General features: G+C 44.0%; 1 pseudogene across 1 annotated transcript in view; it reads right to left on the bottom strand.

Annotated features, from left to right (window-relative positions):
* The window catches only part of LOC308163207 (glutamate receptor ionotropic, delta-1-like), a 139,872-nt pseudogene that overhangs the window by 23,171 nt on the left and 100,258 nt on the right, over nucleotides 1-16,443 (bottom strand). Inside the window, exons 5-8 of the transcript in view lie at nucleotides 13,853-13,906; nucleotides 10,331-10,504; nucleotides 5,183-5,344; nucleotides 1,405-1,524 (exon numbers count right to left, since the gene is read on the bottom strand). The product of the transcript in view is annotated as a glutamate receptor ionotropic, delta-1-like (transcript). The remainder of the gene's footprint in view (nucleotides 1-1,404; nucleotides 1,525-5,182; nucleotides 5,345-10,330; nucleotides 10,505-13,852; nucleotides 13,907-16,443) is intronic.

The raw sequence follows: 16,443 nt of genomic DNA, 5'->3' as shown, positions 1-16,443 counted from the left end.
TCCATCTCACTCCCCCGAAATGGTGATTTTGCTCGACTCATCATTTGACTGAGTTCAATGGCAATGTTTGTTTTTAGCCCTAAAGAAATTTGGATTTGAGGATTCCTTCATTTAATGGAAACATCTCCTCTCCTCCAAGCCTCTACTAACCCTAACCCTCTACTCCTCTACTCCGAGCCTCTAGTTGCTGTAATTACCAATGGACAACAATCTGAGTACCAAGCAGAGGCACCTGCCAGGGCTGCAGCCTTTCCCCTTTACTCTTCGCGGTCGCCATGGAACCCCTGCGTCTCACACACAACATATCCTTATACGCAGACAACATTCTTTTATATGTAACCGACCCATTATTAATTCATTATATTAAAATCTGATCCATCCATCCTCAACACCCCAGCTCATTTCAGAAAATTCTCAGGCTGTAAAATCAACTGTGATAAAAGTGAAATGTTTCCTATTAATCACCACTCTCGTCCCTGCATCACACTATACATTCAGAATTGCCAACAAGGGCTTTACATATCTTGGGATGCAGATCACACCTACCTTTTCATCCCTCTTTATCAAAAATGTCGGCTATTTATTTGGAAAATGTAGAAAGACATGGATAGATGGATGAACCTCCCACTGTCCATAGCCGGCCGAATTGATCTCATTAAAATTATTGTTTTACCTCAATTCCATTATCTCTTCCAAAACATCCCCATCCTGATCAAAATGTCACTAATTGGATAGGAGCCTATCATAATTTATCTGGAATGGTAAACCACACAGAACCAAAAGAAGTGCCTTTCAAAGACCCAAAAAACGAGCTAGCATGGCCCTACCCAACTTCATTCACTGTTACTGGGCATGTAATATTAAAGCAATGTTGCATTGGACTGAAGGAGACCTGCCCAACAGGGGCGAGTCCTGGATACAAATGGAGTATATCTGTACTTCCCTTAATCTAAACTAAATCACATAATGTGTGCCCCATCACCCCCCCTTCAAAGCCATCTCTATTCAAATCTAGTGGTCTATTACTCAGTCAGAATCGCAATTTAGGAGGCATTTTAATTTGAAAACAACATCAATGCACTCTCTCATCAAGAATAACCATAACCTTCCACCCTCTCTCTATGATTCTATCTTCGGGGCTTGGTCCTCAAAGGGCATTAAATACATTTCTAATCTTTATGTTGATGGCAGGTTTGGATCATTTGCTCAACTCTCTCAATTATTCAATTTACCAAAGTCTCACCTTTTCAGATACCTCCAAGTCAGACATTTTGTCCAGAAACAAACTCTCCAGTAGAGAAGCTCTTCATCCTGACCCTTGATGACAATTGAAATATCATGACAAGTAATTCAGTGAAACCCCACTGATAGCCCGAGGGGAGCAGGCATTAGGGTGAGACTCACCCGTTTGATGTCTTTACCAAACGTCTCACTGTAGCTGGTCCCCAGGATCTCAAACTGGACGTGAGAGTTGGAGCCTTCGGCTCGGAAATCCATCAGCCCTGTGAGCCCGGAGATACGTCCCTATGGCAACAGGGTCAGAACAGGGTTTGATTGGTTGATGTAGAATGCTGTGCTGTGTCTGCATGTTGGGAAAACTCGATGACACCATTGCTGATAGACCTGGGGAGGCTGTGGGAGGTAAAAATCGGAGGAGAGGCTCATAGTAAATGCATCAAATAGAATGAGGAATGATGAGAATTCTACCTAGGAATGTAAAATGGGATCAAAGATGTGTTTATTCCTTATTCCGTTCCACGCATTACAATTATGGAAGGCCATCAACGCAAATAACGTCTAGAAATGCTGTGTCCATGCGTAGATTTTTAGCCTGTTACCTGTCATAGCCAACGGGCTGCTCCATTCTACTTATGTCTAGGGTCTAATAGGGGTGTTAGAAAGGAAGCCTGGAGGCACAGCGACTTTTGGCTGTTGCTTCTTCTTCTTTTATTGTTTAATGGCAGTTGGCAAACAGCTTTTAGGTGCATTACCAGTTAATCGAAATCTATGTCTGCTTGTAATGTTACCAGTCCTACCACTAGGTGTCACTATGCTATGTATATATATATACTGTATATACATATTATGTATAATGCTGTATGCCCATTTGTACGCATTCATGCAGCCCTCCAACGGTAAGTAAAGAATGGCAATGTTCATCATTTAAATTACTGATGGACTGAGACAGTAAGCTTGGTGAGATGAGAAAGAAAACATTTTTTTAAACAGTTGTTAAGTTAAAAAGACTTATCTTTCAAATCATAATTGATTTCACAATAATATTTATCTGCACTAAATATTCATAATGTTCACACGCTGCACAATGGAAGCAGTCAGGTCGTTACAGTGCTTATCTCAGACCAACTGACACATTTAGATGTATGTCTCTTCTTTAACTTCTGATTACATTTACAGGCCTCAGCATCTTTGGAGCCTTGGAGGCAATGAAGGCTCTCTATAAGGCCTTTACACCTATATAAGACCTTTACACCTCTATAAGACCTTTACATCTCTATAAGGCCTTTACATCTCTATAAGACCTTTACATCTCTATAAGACCTTTACATCTCTATAAGACCTTTACATCTATATAAGACCTTTACACCTCTATAAGACCTTTACATCTCTATAAGACCTTTACATCTCTATAAGACCTTTACATCTCTATAAGACCTTTACATCTCTATAAGACCTTTACATCTCTATAATACCTTTACATCTCTATAAGACCTTTACACCTCTATAAGACCTTTACATCTCTATAAGACCTTTACATCTCTATAAGACCTTTACATCTCTATAAGACCTTTACATCTCTATAAGACCTTTACATCTCTATAAGACCTTTACACCTCTATAAGACCTTTACATCTCTATAAGACCTTTACATCTCTATAAGACCTTTACATCTCTATAAGACCTTTACACCTCTATAAGACCTTTACATCTCTATAAGACCTTTACATCTCTATAAGACCTTTACATCTCTATAAGGCCTTTACACCTCTATAAGACCTTTACATCTCTATAAGACCTTTACATCTCTATAAGACCTTTACATCTCTATAAGACCTTTACATCTCCTCTATAAGACCTTTACATCTCTATAAGACCTTTACACCTCTATAAGACCTTTACATCTCTATAAGACCTTTACATCTCTATAAGACCTTTACATCTCTATAAGACCTTTACATCTCTATAAGACCTTTACATCTCTATAAGACCTTTACATCTCTATAAGACCTTTACATCTCTATAAGACCTTTACATCTCTATAAGGCCTTTACATCTCTATAAGACCTTTACATCTCTATAAGACCTTTACATCTCTATAAGACCTTTACATCTCTATAAGGCCTTTACATCTCTATAAGACCTTTACATCTCTATAAGACCTTTACATCTCTATAAGACCTTTACACCTCTATAAGACCTTTACATCTCTATAAGACCTTTACATCTCTATTCTGTATTATATATATATATATATATGTATTATATATATATCAAGTGTAGGCTATTTATAACACAAGTCTTGCGCTGAATGGTTGGGTCATCTGCTTTCATTCATTCGTTAATAATGGAAACTCCTGCAGTCCCAATCAATCTCCTCTCCACTTACATTACGTCTTCATCCAAGATATCGCATGCATACGTTATTAATCTGTGTAATTTAACGTTTGCTATTCTGTTGTTCAAAGAATCAACTGGAAACAGGTATCACATGTTTGTCGTTGTGTGAAAAATGAAGCTGTAGCCAATGCGCACATACATCAATCAATCAAACTTTATTCATACAGCATATGGATGTTACGTGCCTAATGCCTAGATGCACACTTGTTACTTGCCGCTTTCATAATTTTATTTTGCCTATATAGCACAAGTCATGCATTGAATGTAACCTCAAGTGCTGTACAGTATTAAATAAACCACCAGTATACATTATTAATCTGTGTAAATGTAGGTTGTATAAAAAGAGCTGATGCATTATAAACTTTATGATAATTGTTAAAGTGCCTCTTGCTAAGATGTTTCTAAGACGATAAATAATATCACAGAACTGGTTTATCAAGTGTAGGCTATTTATAGCACAAGACTTGCGCTGAATGGTTGGGTCGCACGCAATGCGCACATACATCACTCAATCACTTTATTTAAACAGCATATGGATGTTAGGTGCCTAATGCCTAGACCTTTGATGCGCACACTTGTCACTTGTCGCTTTCATAATTGTATTTAGCCAATATAGCCTTACACTAAACAAGTCATTCAATTCAGCGGAGTCGTGTAGCCGTGAGGTGCAAACGATACCAGATACCCTAACCCATGGCCGTTTCAGCCAAATCCGGCGCCGTGTAGCCTAGGCATGAAACTTAACTCCCCCGCTGAAAGTTTAAATCAGATGGTTCTGAACCTCTGGGCTTGTAGGTTAACCAGATGGTTCTGAACCTCTGGGCTTGTAGGAGTTGGAGCGTACGAACGAAGCGGAGACTTGGTACCAGTTTAAAGCCCACAGCGTCTGCATTTATTTCACTGTTGACATCGCGCCCATAGCAAACAATAACACTTCCTTATATGTTACCCTTGACCCCCCACGTCACACCCCAGTGACCAGCATTAAAGTGCCCACACACAATTCTCCACAACCGAAACACACAGGTGAATTATGTACATCATGCCCCTCAGTAGCGTCCGCTACAGGCTGACGTTTACACTGACGGAGGCGCCTGCAGGGCGTGGCCTTCCATACGTAGCGACTGCGTATGAGACCGTAGACGTTATGCATTAATGACGCGACCCTCCTCATGAATGTGTTTGACTTCCTTGATTCAGGTTCCCTCATCGGCCACAATGTAAAAAAACGACGTGTGGACACGGTATTTCTAAGACGTTATTTGCGTTGATGGCGTTCCATATACAATGAGCTCATCCTACCGTCTACCTCCAACAGCCTCTCCCACCAAGAGCATGGCACTGAACTGCAAAAAGTAAATCTAAGTAAGATGAAATATCTTAAATCAAGGCAAAGCTTGTTTTTTGTCTGACTGCACTATAGTTTTAAGATATATATTTACTTTTCTTTTGGCAAATCATTTTGCTCATTTGAAGTAATATTTCCCCGATTTTATTGCTTTTTTGTCTTGTTTATGAGAGCTGACGTGTTGCTGTGTGAACTGACCTTCTGAATGGTGTCGAGCATCGACCAGCCGCCGGTCCACGGCTTGGTTGACTTCCTCATGCAGTTCAGGCTGGCCATGCTGTGCCACTTCCTGTCCTCTAACTTCCTGTAGAAGGCGTTGGCCAGCATGAGCACACTGTCGTAAAGGTACAAATGTGACACCTGTGAAAAAAAAAAAAAAAACATGACTTTGAAAACTTTGAAATCTTAAAAAGGGACACCAGAGGGGACCCTTCCTCACAACTCTCTCTAAGACTTTACTTAATGATGGAAGTAAACTGATGGGACGACTGTTAGATGCTGATGCCGGCTTGGCATCCTTGGGAATTGGGCAAACTGGCATGTTTCCATTCAGTGGGAAACTTTCCTTGTACAGAAACAAAGAATAAAAATATACTTTATAGGACCAACAATATATGAGGCTGCAAACTTTAACAGTTTGTTATCAATAACATCAGATCCTGGGGATTTGCCATCAGGAAGTGAAGTAAGAATGTTCTAGATATCATCTAATGATAGATTTGATAATACAAAACTACAGGTTTTTGCTGCCATAATCTTTTGGTTTTCATATTAGATCTCAGGTTGTTAACTTTTGTTTCCATCAACCTCCACACTAACAGGCTAGCATTCATAGATCTACCAAGCAAACCATTCACTGCGTGCCAAGTCTGTTTTGAATTGTTGCTGCAACCCTCAAAAACTGTTCGAGAATTCCAGCCTTTTTCTTGCCATTCAGACTCTGTGGGGAGCATGTCTGGCCTGCAGGGGGAGCTGCAGGACGGTTGGTGAAGGGGATGGGGGCGTGATTGGCACCGGCTGATGCCAATTGAGTCGCCATCAGACGGCTTCTTAATGTGTGTGTTTGTTTCCCCCGGGGGGGCAGTAGGTGGAGGAGTGGGAGTGTGTGTGTGTTTCCCCCGGGGGGGCAGGAGGTGGAGGAGTGGGAGTGTGTGTGTGTTTCCCCCGGGGGGGCAGGAGGTGGAGGAGTGGGAGTGTGTGTGTGTTTCCCCCGGGGGGGCAGGAGGTGAAGGAGTGGGAGTGTGTGTGTGTTTCCCCCGGGGGGGCAGTAGGTGGAGGAGTGGGAGTGTGTGTGTGTTTCCCCCGGGAGGGCAGCAGGTGGAGGAGTGGGAGTGTGTGTGTGTTTCCCCCGGGAGGGCAGGAGGTGGAGGAGTGGGAGTGTGTGTGTGTTTCCCCCGGGGGGGCAGCAGGTGGAGGAGTGGGAGTGTGTGTGTGTTTCCCCCGGGGGGGCAGTAGGTGGAGGAGTGGGAGTGTGTGTGTGTTTCCCCCGGGGGGGCAGTAGGTGGAGGAGTGGGAGTGTGTGTGTGTTTCCCCTGGGGGGGGGCAGTAGGTGAAGGAGTGGGAGTGTGTGTGTGTTTCCCCCGGGGGGGCAGGAGGTGGAGGAGTGGGAGTGTGTGTGTGTGTTTCCCCCGGGGGGGCAGTAGGTGGAGGAGTGGGAGTGTGTGTGTGTTTCCCCCGGGAGGGCAGTAGGTGGAGGAGTGGGAGTGTGTGTGTGTTTCCCCCGGGGGGGCAGGAGGTGGAGGAGTGGGAGTGTGTGTGTGTTTCCCCCGGGGGGGCAGGAGGTGGAGGAGTGGGAGTGTGTGTGTGTTTCCCCCGGGGGGGCAGGAGGTGGAGGAGTGGGAGTGTGTGTGTGTTTCCCCCGGGGGGGCAGCAGGTGGAGGAGTGGGAGTGTGTGTGTGTTTCCCCCGGGGGGCAGGAGGTGGAGGAGTGGGAGTGTGTGTGTGTTTCCCCCGGGAGGGCAGGAGGTGGAGGAGTGGGAGTGTGTGTGTGTTTCCCCCGGGGGGGCAGGAGGTGGAGGAGTGGGAGTGTGTGTGTGTTTCCCCCGGGAGGGGGGGCAGCAGGTGGAGGAGTGGGAGTGTGTGTGTGTTTCCCCCGGGGGGGCAGTAGGTGGAGGAGTGGGAGTGTGTGTGTGTTTCCCCTGGGGGGGGGCAGTAGGTGGAGGAGTGGGAGTGTGTGTGTGTTTCCCCTGGGGGGGGGCAGTAGGTGGAGGAGTGGGAGTGTGTGTGTGTTTCCCCCGGGAGGGCAGTAGGTGGAGGAGTGGGAGTGTGTGTGTGTTTCCCCCGGGGGGGCAGGAGGTGGAGGAGTGGGAGTGTGTGTGTGTTTCCCCCGGGGGGGCAGGAGGTGGAGGAGTGGGAGTGTGTGTGTGTTTCCCCCGGGGGGGCAGGAGGTGGAGGAGTGGGAGTGTGTGTGTGTTTCCCCCGGGGGGGCAGCAGGTGGAGGAGTGGGAGTGTGTGTGTGTTTCCCCCGGGGGGCAGGAGGTGGAGGAGTGGGAGTGTGTGTGTGTTTCCCCCGGGAGGGCAGGAGGTGGAGGAGTGGGAGTGTGTGTGTGTTTCCCCCGGGGGGGCAGGAGGTGGAGGAGTGGGAGTGTGTGTGTGTTTCCCCCGGGAGGGGGGGCAGCAGGTGGAGGAGTGGGAGTGTGTGTGTGTTTCCCCCGGGGGGGCAGGAGGTGGAGGAGTGGGAGTGTGTGTGTGTTTCCCCCGGGGGGGCAGTAGGTGGAGGAGTGTGTGTGTGTGTGTGTGTTTCCCCCGGGGGGGCAGTAGGTGGAGGAGTGGGAGTGTGTGACGGGCAGACGCAGTGAGAATACGCAGTGAGCATTTATTTGGAACATTGCAGAATATGAAACCAATTGTGCTTTCAGTTCTATGGCCATACTTGTTTCTTGCAGACCTTGTGCTTTCATGTACCATTTGGAACAAATTGCAACTCTCTATTGAGAAAATCTCATCTTATTTGCATCTGAGTGACTACTTTTCCAGTTAATGTTATCGTCCCCAAGCACGAATAATTCTCTCTTTTTGTTTAGAGCAAGATCAATGCTTTCACAAATCTTATCTAGAGATGCTATGTTTGAACTAGGGGACCTGTAGACACATCCAATTAGTGTTGGTTGTTGGAAAGGAAGGTGAATTTGAATCCACAGGATTTCTACCCCATCCACATATAGATCGTCCCTCACTTTGAACAGCAGGTGTTCCTGTATATATATGGCCACGCCCCCTCCTCTTCTGTTCCGGTTAGGGATGCACAATATGCATTTTTTCCAACCGATAACCGATGTTTACCAGCTTCTCGTGGCCGATAACCGATATGAGAACCGATATGAGAACAGATATAATTTCACAGTTGATAACCTGTAGTTCATGCACACCTGAAGGTAAGAAAGGCTATGTAGTGAGCAAATATTGATGATTTAATATTCCATAGTGATCTCACCAAATCTAACTTACATCACTATTGTTAACACAACAAAGAGAACACTTCTGACTCTTCAAATGTTCATTTATTATTTCCTCTAACAAACAGAATCTGTTATAGACAGTGCACAATGCTTTTTTAAGCCAAGATCTGGCCTCCTTTTCTGAAAACAAAAAAGGCTCACCTAAGAGTAATTAGATCAAAAAAGTGTCAAAAATAAAGTGCATCAGTCAATACAAAAATAAAGACTTTTATAGAACCAAAAGCCTATGGCTGCTTAGTCTGCAGATAAACAGAATGACACAAGGCACATAGTAGGCTACACTAGTATGCTTAATAAAGCAACTGAAAAGGGCTATGCTACTTTTAGTGCATGAGGATAAGGTAGGTTGTGATAAAGCCCATCAAACGTTTTGCATAAGAATTAAAAATAAATTGCACTGACATGGAAAAACAAAATGTGCTTGTTTTCGTAACATCGTTCAGTATTGTCATGTCTATGATTGCCACGCCCCTCAGGCGAGTTGATTCTATAATAAAGCGTGCTTGAGTGAAGACCTGAAGTTCGACGTGTCGTCCCCAGTTATTAACTATTGATTAGATTCTGCAAGGTCCAGTAGAGATTCAACAAGTATGAGTTCATATAGCTCGCTGGTAGCTTTATAATAACATTCAATTGTCCCATTATTCCAGACAACGGTCTCATCTGACAGGTTTAGTGAATGAAGACAGTGCTAACGATGCTAACGTGTCGGCTAGTGTGCTGGCGTCATGGTGATAGCTGCCACATGGTTGACCACCGGCTCAGCTTTATGCAGATCGTCGGTGTGATATGTGACACGCGATAACGACTTTTATTACTGTTGCTGATAACAATAAGCTAACTTTGCTGTCTAGCAACCTACACACACTACCATGTTTACTGGCTGCTACTTCTGTTATATTTAATAACGTTAATTTCCCAATATCGGGCCGATAATATCGTGCATGCCTAGTTCCGGTGTCTCCTTAAAATAGTATATCCCTTCCATTCTATTGGTCCATTTGTTATGGTTTGGTCAAGATGGGTCTCTGTGATAGCCAGCACATGCAGATTATTCTTCTGGACTATGTTGAATACCTCATCCACTTTGTTTACCAAACTGTTTACGTTCACATGAGCCATTATGTAGGCCTTTCTTTGACCAGTGTAAATCAATCAGGGTCACTGTGAATAGGTCGCATTGGTTCAGATGGTTGAGCGTGTAGGCCTACCATTTCCTTCTAAAAGACAGAATAGTTAAAAACATAGCACGAGTGAGCAATTCCACTAGCACCGGCCACAACTACATTTTGTTAGCCTCATAGCATAATTGCCTAAGTCATGCTTCACTTGTGGTCCAGGGTCTGTCTCCTTCTGACCTCCAGGGTCTGTCTCTACTGACCTCCAGGGACTGTCTCTACTGACCTCCAGGGTCTGTCTCTACTGACCTCCAGGGTCTGTCTCTACTGACCTCCAGGGTCTGTCTCTACTGACCTCCAGGGCCTGTCTCTACTGACCTCCAGGGTCTGTCTCTACTGACCTCCAGGGTCTGTCTCTACTGACCTCCAGGGTCTGTCTCTACTGACCTCCAGGGACTGTCTCTACTGACCTCCAGGGTCTGTCTCTACTGACCTCCAGGGTCTGTCTCTACTGACCTCCAGGGTCTGTCTCTACTGACCTCCAGGGTCTGTCTCTACTGACCTCCAGGGTCTGTCTCTACTGAGCTGACCTCTGACCTCCAGGGCCTGTCTCTACTGACCTCTGACCTCCAGGGTCTGTCTCTACTGACCTCCAGGGTCTGTCTCTACTGACCTCCAGGGTCTGTCTCTACTGAGCTGACCTCTACTGACCTCTGACCTCCAGGGCCTGTCTCTACTGACCTCTGACCTCCAGGGCCTGTCTCTACTGACCTCCAGGGCCTGCACGTAGCCCTCCTGGGGGTCGCAGAGCAGGGAGGAGACCCGGCGGTTGTTCCTCAGGCAGCGGGCGCCCGTGTCCCGCCACAACGGGAAGACCTGGCGGACCACAGTGATGTGCCCCGCGGCGCCGTGCACCAGCTCCATGACCTCTGTGTCTCTCACCTCCTACAGGCAGAGACAGAGGAGAAGAGAGGAGAAGAATGGCACAGGTGTCAACAAGGCACAGGTGTCAACAAGGCACAGGTGTCAACACCTATAAAGACCCCCTTTTTAGAATGTAAATCTGCTATTTACACACATAGATCACTAGAGGGCGCTTCTTTTTTTAGCCTGCCTCCTACACAGAAAAACTGCAAAACAGCTTTATACTATCTTATCCTGAAGTGATTTTGAAAATGTCAGGATACTGGGTGGTAGAACGCACATATCTAGGAGAAGTCATGAAAGAAGGGTCCTGAAATATGATCGAGTGCAAAGATAGAAATTATTTTTGCTCACAGGGGTCACCGTGACCCCTCCCGGCTCTTCTAGTGTTAAGTGCCTTGCTCAAGGGAACCTTCCGATTGCTCGCCGGCCTCTCTAACCTCTAGGCTACTGCCGCTCCCATTTGGTTGTTAAGTCTGACGTCAAACGTGACGTTTGGCAATTTCCGGGTCCAAACCAGAAATTCCCTGCACCATCGTACCAGTGTACTACAGCGGTAGAATGACATTTCAATAGTTTTCTAGACTGGGATCTATTCATACAACAAAGGACACAGCAGCACTTTCCAGTTTTCCCCATATTGTCAGCGTCTTTGAGCCTCGAAAAAGCGCTACACAAATATAATGAATTATTATTATTACTGAGGCATTTCGAAGAGAGCGCCTCAGCCAACGTTGGACCCGGAAACACGTCACGACTTAACAACCGAATAGTGGGGAGTGAGGAGTTAAAAACAAGCAAAATTCTTGATCTAAAATGGAATTTTTTTATTTTTATTTTTTTATTTAACCTTTATTTAACCAGGCAAACATGTAAGAACAAATTCTTATTTGGGGGGGGGGGGGAAGCTAGAAATAAAACAAGGTTAAGTAATACAATAAACAATAAAACAATAAAACAATGGCAAATACAGATGCATTAAAATACTAACAGTCAGAGAGAGGGGAGAGAGACGGAGGAGGTAGGGGTGAGGAAGAGCGGAGGTGAGGGATAGCGGGGGTAGTGGAGCAGGGGTACTTAAAATGAGGCAGTGATGGGTTATTTTCATCTGTTTGTTTTGAAAATGAATCATAAAGCCCACTAGAGAGTAATAAACAAAGAATGATGTTGTTTCATTGTGTTTTAAAAATAAATAAAAAATAACGGTTACATGTTCTACGGCCTGTGTGACAAGTTAGGATGAATGTTGTTACGTTTCTGTTATGTTATTCTGAAGTTTCAATATGTACCAGAGTGTTGGACCTAGGTGCAGATCAGAGTATCGGAGAACGAAACGGGAGTAAAATAAAGTTTCTCTTTACTTTTAGGCTACGTTTACACTGAGGTCTTGATGCTCAATTCCGAATTTTTACACAGATCCGATTTTTTTGTTTGGCAGTTCACATGACTTTTAAAATGTGACCTATATTTTACCTACATTGACGGTAAAGATATGAGCAAGATATAATATGCGCAATTGCGTCTAGAGTGCAGGGTTGCCAGATGGGGCGGGTTACCGCCGAATGGGTTACTGGATTTAGCGCTTATGGGCTGGTTAGGCTGTAAATTGTCAATCCCATCTGGCAACCCTGCTAGAGTGACGTGAAAGTCACATTAAAAGCGACTTGACAGTTCAGACGGGGGGGGGCGTTGCTAAATATCAGATATGTAATACAACCTCTGAGGAAGACCAAAAATAACATTCCTCTTTATGACTCAGAAGGTGTTTCCTTTTCAGAAATATAACAGAAATATAACATCATATATATATCATCATATAATTTACACTGAACAAAAATATAACACTTTTTCTACACAAAAGGCCTATTTCTCTCAAATGTTGTTAAAAAAATGTGTTGCACTGAGCACTTCTCCTTTGCCAAGATAATCCATCCACCTGACAGGTGTGGCATATCAACATGCTGATTAGACAGCACGATTATTGCACAGGTGTGCCTTATGCTGGTCACAATAAAAGGCCACTCTAAAATGTGCAGTTTTATCACACAGTGCCACACATGTCGTAGGTTTTGAGGGAGCGTGCAATTGGCATACTGACTGCAGGAGTGTCCACCAGAGCTGTTGGCCGTGAAATGAATGTTAATTCCTCTACCATAAGCCATCTCCGAAGTCTCCGAGGTCATTCCAGAGAATTTTGCAGTACATCCAACCAGTCCAACCAGCTTTAGGCATGTGCATGCGGAGAGCTTTGGGACCAGGGGATGAAGGACTGCGAGGGACAAACTCAAGGCTGAATGCAGCCCGGCAGCCCATTTCATGTGGCCTGTGAGAGCTTGCAGAGGATATCTGCTTATAATACAATTCTATGCCACTTTACAGAAGTACGGTGTCCATAAACTACATTTCCCAGCCAGGGCCGCTGGCATAAGCGGTCAATGCATTTGCTTACAGCCACAATCTGTCAATAAAAAACTCTGCTACCCGCATCAATGAAAAAATATGAATCCGAAAATATGAATAGTACAAAAATGTCCAAGAAAAGAAAAGCTGCAGAGGGAAGGCACAGAGAGATGGGAAAGTGAACTAGGAGTTTGTTGTTGTGTGCAGATCCATGGATTAGCATGGGGTGTGATATAGTGTCTCAGGGTGAGGAGAGATGTACTTGCACAGTGTGCTGTGGTGTGTGTGTGTGTGTGTGTGTGTGTGTGTGTGTGTGTGTGTGTGTGTGTGTGTGTGTGTGTGTGTGTGTGTGTGTGTGTGTGTGTGTGTGTGGCCTTGGGCAAGACACTTAACCCCAAATTGCTGCCAATGAGTGACCAAGCACTTTGGAAATCATGGCTAATAGATAACCAATCATGTGACCACTGACCACATAGAGCCAAACATGTTTTCTTTCTTTTATTTGTTATGATGTGTTTGATTAAATGTTTTATTGAGCGTAGAGTGTGATATTTCTATGTCCTGTAGTTCTGTTTTATGTGATGTTTATATTTCCTGTAGTCCTGTTTTATGTGATGTTTTTATGTCCTGTAGTTCTGTTTTATGTGATGTTTTTATGTCCTGTAGTTCTGTTTTATGTGATGTTTTTATGTCCTGTAGTTCTGTTTTATGTGATGTTTTTATGTCCTGTAGTTCTGTTTTATGTGATGTTTTTATGTCCTGTAGTTCTGTTTTATGTGATGTTTTTATGTCCTGTAGTTCTGTTTTAAATCGTTTATAACATCGGAGGCTGTATTTCCCCTGTGTATCTACCTGCCCAGGGACTGCTGATGTCATTTAGCTACCCAGCTAATTCAGGGAGAGTCAATGACTGTCCATTGTCCCTTTTAAATAAACAAATAAATAAAGTAAAATATTAACATATCTTACCTCATTAGCATATACCCAGTGACTGTCCTTGGATGCCAGGTTGGTCTCCACAGCCTGCATGAGAGAGAGAGAGAGAGAGAGAGAGAGAGAGAGAGAGAGAGAGAGAGAGAGAGAGAGAGAGAGAGAGAGAGAGAGAGAGACAGACAGACAGACAGAGACAGAGACAGAGAGAGAGAGAGAGAGAGAGAGAGAGAGAGAGAGAGAGAGAGAGAGAGAGAGAGAGAGAGATCGGTATCTATGTAGGAAAGAATGGATCACAATGGCACCTGGAGTGCCGTGGACAACTAATGGTAAACATTTAAAGTAGTCCCCCTATTTGAGGCCACCAGAAGTGATGGGACAGATTTATCAAATGTCCAAATGAAGCACTCATGTTTAGTATTGGGACTGAATAGCAAAGGCAGGAAAATCACATATTTATACACAAATGACAGGTACTGTAGACGATGCGTTTGGCCTTTTTCTGGAAGTAAACATTTAAGTCATGACATAATGGCTAAATAGTTTGTGACATGACTATCAGACGAAGTAACATAGAAACACCCTGAATCATAATGGTACATGAAAAGTAGACTTTTTTTTCTGGTGTAATTACAACAATTGGCCACCATGGTAGTTTCCTTTTGTGAATTGAACAGATGCTGTCATGATTTCCTCTCAGTCAGGATGTGCCTGCTGTGGGGGTGTACACGACGGCATGCCTTCTGAAGATCTGTGATCAGTGCATTAACCCTAACACTAATTAGCCAAAATTTCAGCTCATGAAAAACTTTGAATATGAATACTTTCTTTGACAGCTATTAACAGACATTTGTAGGAGTGGAACCAGTTTCTACTCCTTTGGTAATCTCAACAACATCACAGATTGCAATTAAAGGTGTACAAGGGACTCCTCGACCATGTGATGTAGGGTCAGTTGTGGGGTCATTTGAGAGGATGATTTCTTATTAGATCAGATTCTACTTTATTGTCATTGCAGAATACAAGTATGAATGAATGAAAATGAATGAATGGTCTTTATTGTCATTAATATAGTACAGGTACCAAACAACGAAATTTGGGAGGGGGGGCTCCCCTGGTGCTAGGAAAGTACTTGACAAGGAAATGCAGTTTGGCATCTAACCAGAAGTGCAAATAATGATATAAAAACATGATATAATCAACAACGTGCGTGTGCTCACACTGCGCTCGCAATCAAACAATCAAATATTATTATTATTTTTTTGTATTTGTTTATAATTGTATTTGTTTATTATTTATTTATTATTGCACACATACTACAAATGTAGACATGCAAGGAGATATTTTCGCTGTGGATTATTTCCACACATAAACTAAACAGCCTAGTTGCTTGCAAAAAAAACATTGGATGGAAACAAATGTCATTGCCGTAGCTTGATATTTCAAGCCAATCTTATTATCAAATGTCTACGGGTGTGTTCTCACTAGAACATTTGCTTCACTTGGAATCGGAGTTTAGGATAAAGTTTGCTTTGCTCTGCGTCGTTTGGAGCTGTGAGAACGCGCATTCGAAGTCGCTCCCGGAGCAAACAACTGACGGATGCTCCGCTTGAAAAGGGTGGTTTCGCGCCGGTTAGAAACGACGCATGGAGGCTGTCCATAGGAAAACAACAACGCATGCGTGTTGATCTGGATAAGAGAGGGACGAACGGGCAATTTTACATTTTTCTGACCAATCAACGACCACGTCTGTTGCTTCGATTGCGTACGTTACTTCGTTTACATAAAGGGCTGTGAGAACGCAAATCAGAAAAATAATCTCATCCACTTGCTCAATGAGAGAGGGACAGAGAGAGGGAGGGAGGGGGAGAGGGGGAGAGAGAGGGAGGGAGGGGGAGAGGGGGAGAGAGAGGGAGGGAGGGGGAGAGAGAAGTATGGAGTGAAAGTGTGAGTAAGGTTGAGGTAGACAGACAGTGGATGTAGCAGTAATTATTATTTTGTCTTGTTGTGATGAAACACTAATGATGGTTTTGGGATATTGGTTTTCTGTCAGCTGTTTGGTTATCTACATTATTAAAATTCTCGTTATTAAAATTCTCGTTTACAATCTCCTCCAACCGCTCTCTCTCTCTACCCCCCCTTCAGACTTTCATGTGAGAACATGACCTAAGGGGTCAAAATTCTATCAAGTTGAAACATCTCATATACGTTTGAATATGTGAAAATGTGACATTTTGGTCACAGTTAAACATTGAATTGAATTGAATTGTCAATTGTCAATGATGGCATAGCACAGTTAACATAGCACAGTTAACGGGGCGGTGGTAGTGAAGGCTGCTGGCCATTTCCCAATTTTTCTTTACAAAATGACATAATTATACAGTATAGTCAATGGACACTTTATTAGGATCACCTGTACACCTTCTCATTCATTCAGGTGGTGTAATGGTGTGGGGAATGATTTCTTGGCACTTAATTCTTGATTACTTTGAGCTCGTTAATACCAATCAATCATCGCCTTGAAGGCCCCAGGCTGTGTGAGTGTTGTTGCTGACCGTGTGCCTCCCTTCACACCCACACTGTACCCATCGTACTCTAATGGCTAATGAAAGTGCACCTGAACAATCAGC

Source organism: Nansenia antarctica (genome assembly GCF_963989245.1).
Source record: "Nansenia antarctica genome assembly, chromosome: 8".
In the NCBI taxonomy this organism is placed as follows: domain Eukaryota; kingdom Metazoa; phylum Chordata; class Actinopteri; order Argentiniformes; family Microstomatidae; genus Nansenia; species Nansenia antarctica.
This window is presented reverse-complemented; position numbering and strand designations above follow the sequence as displayed.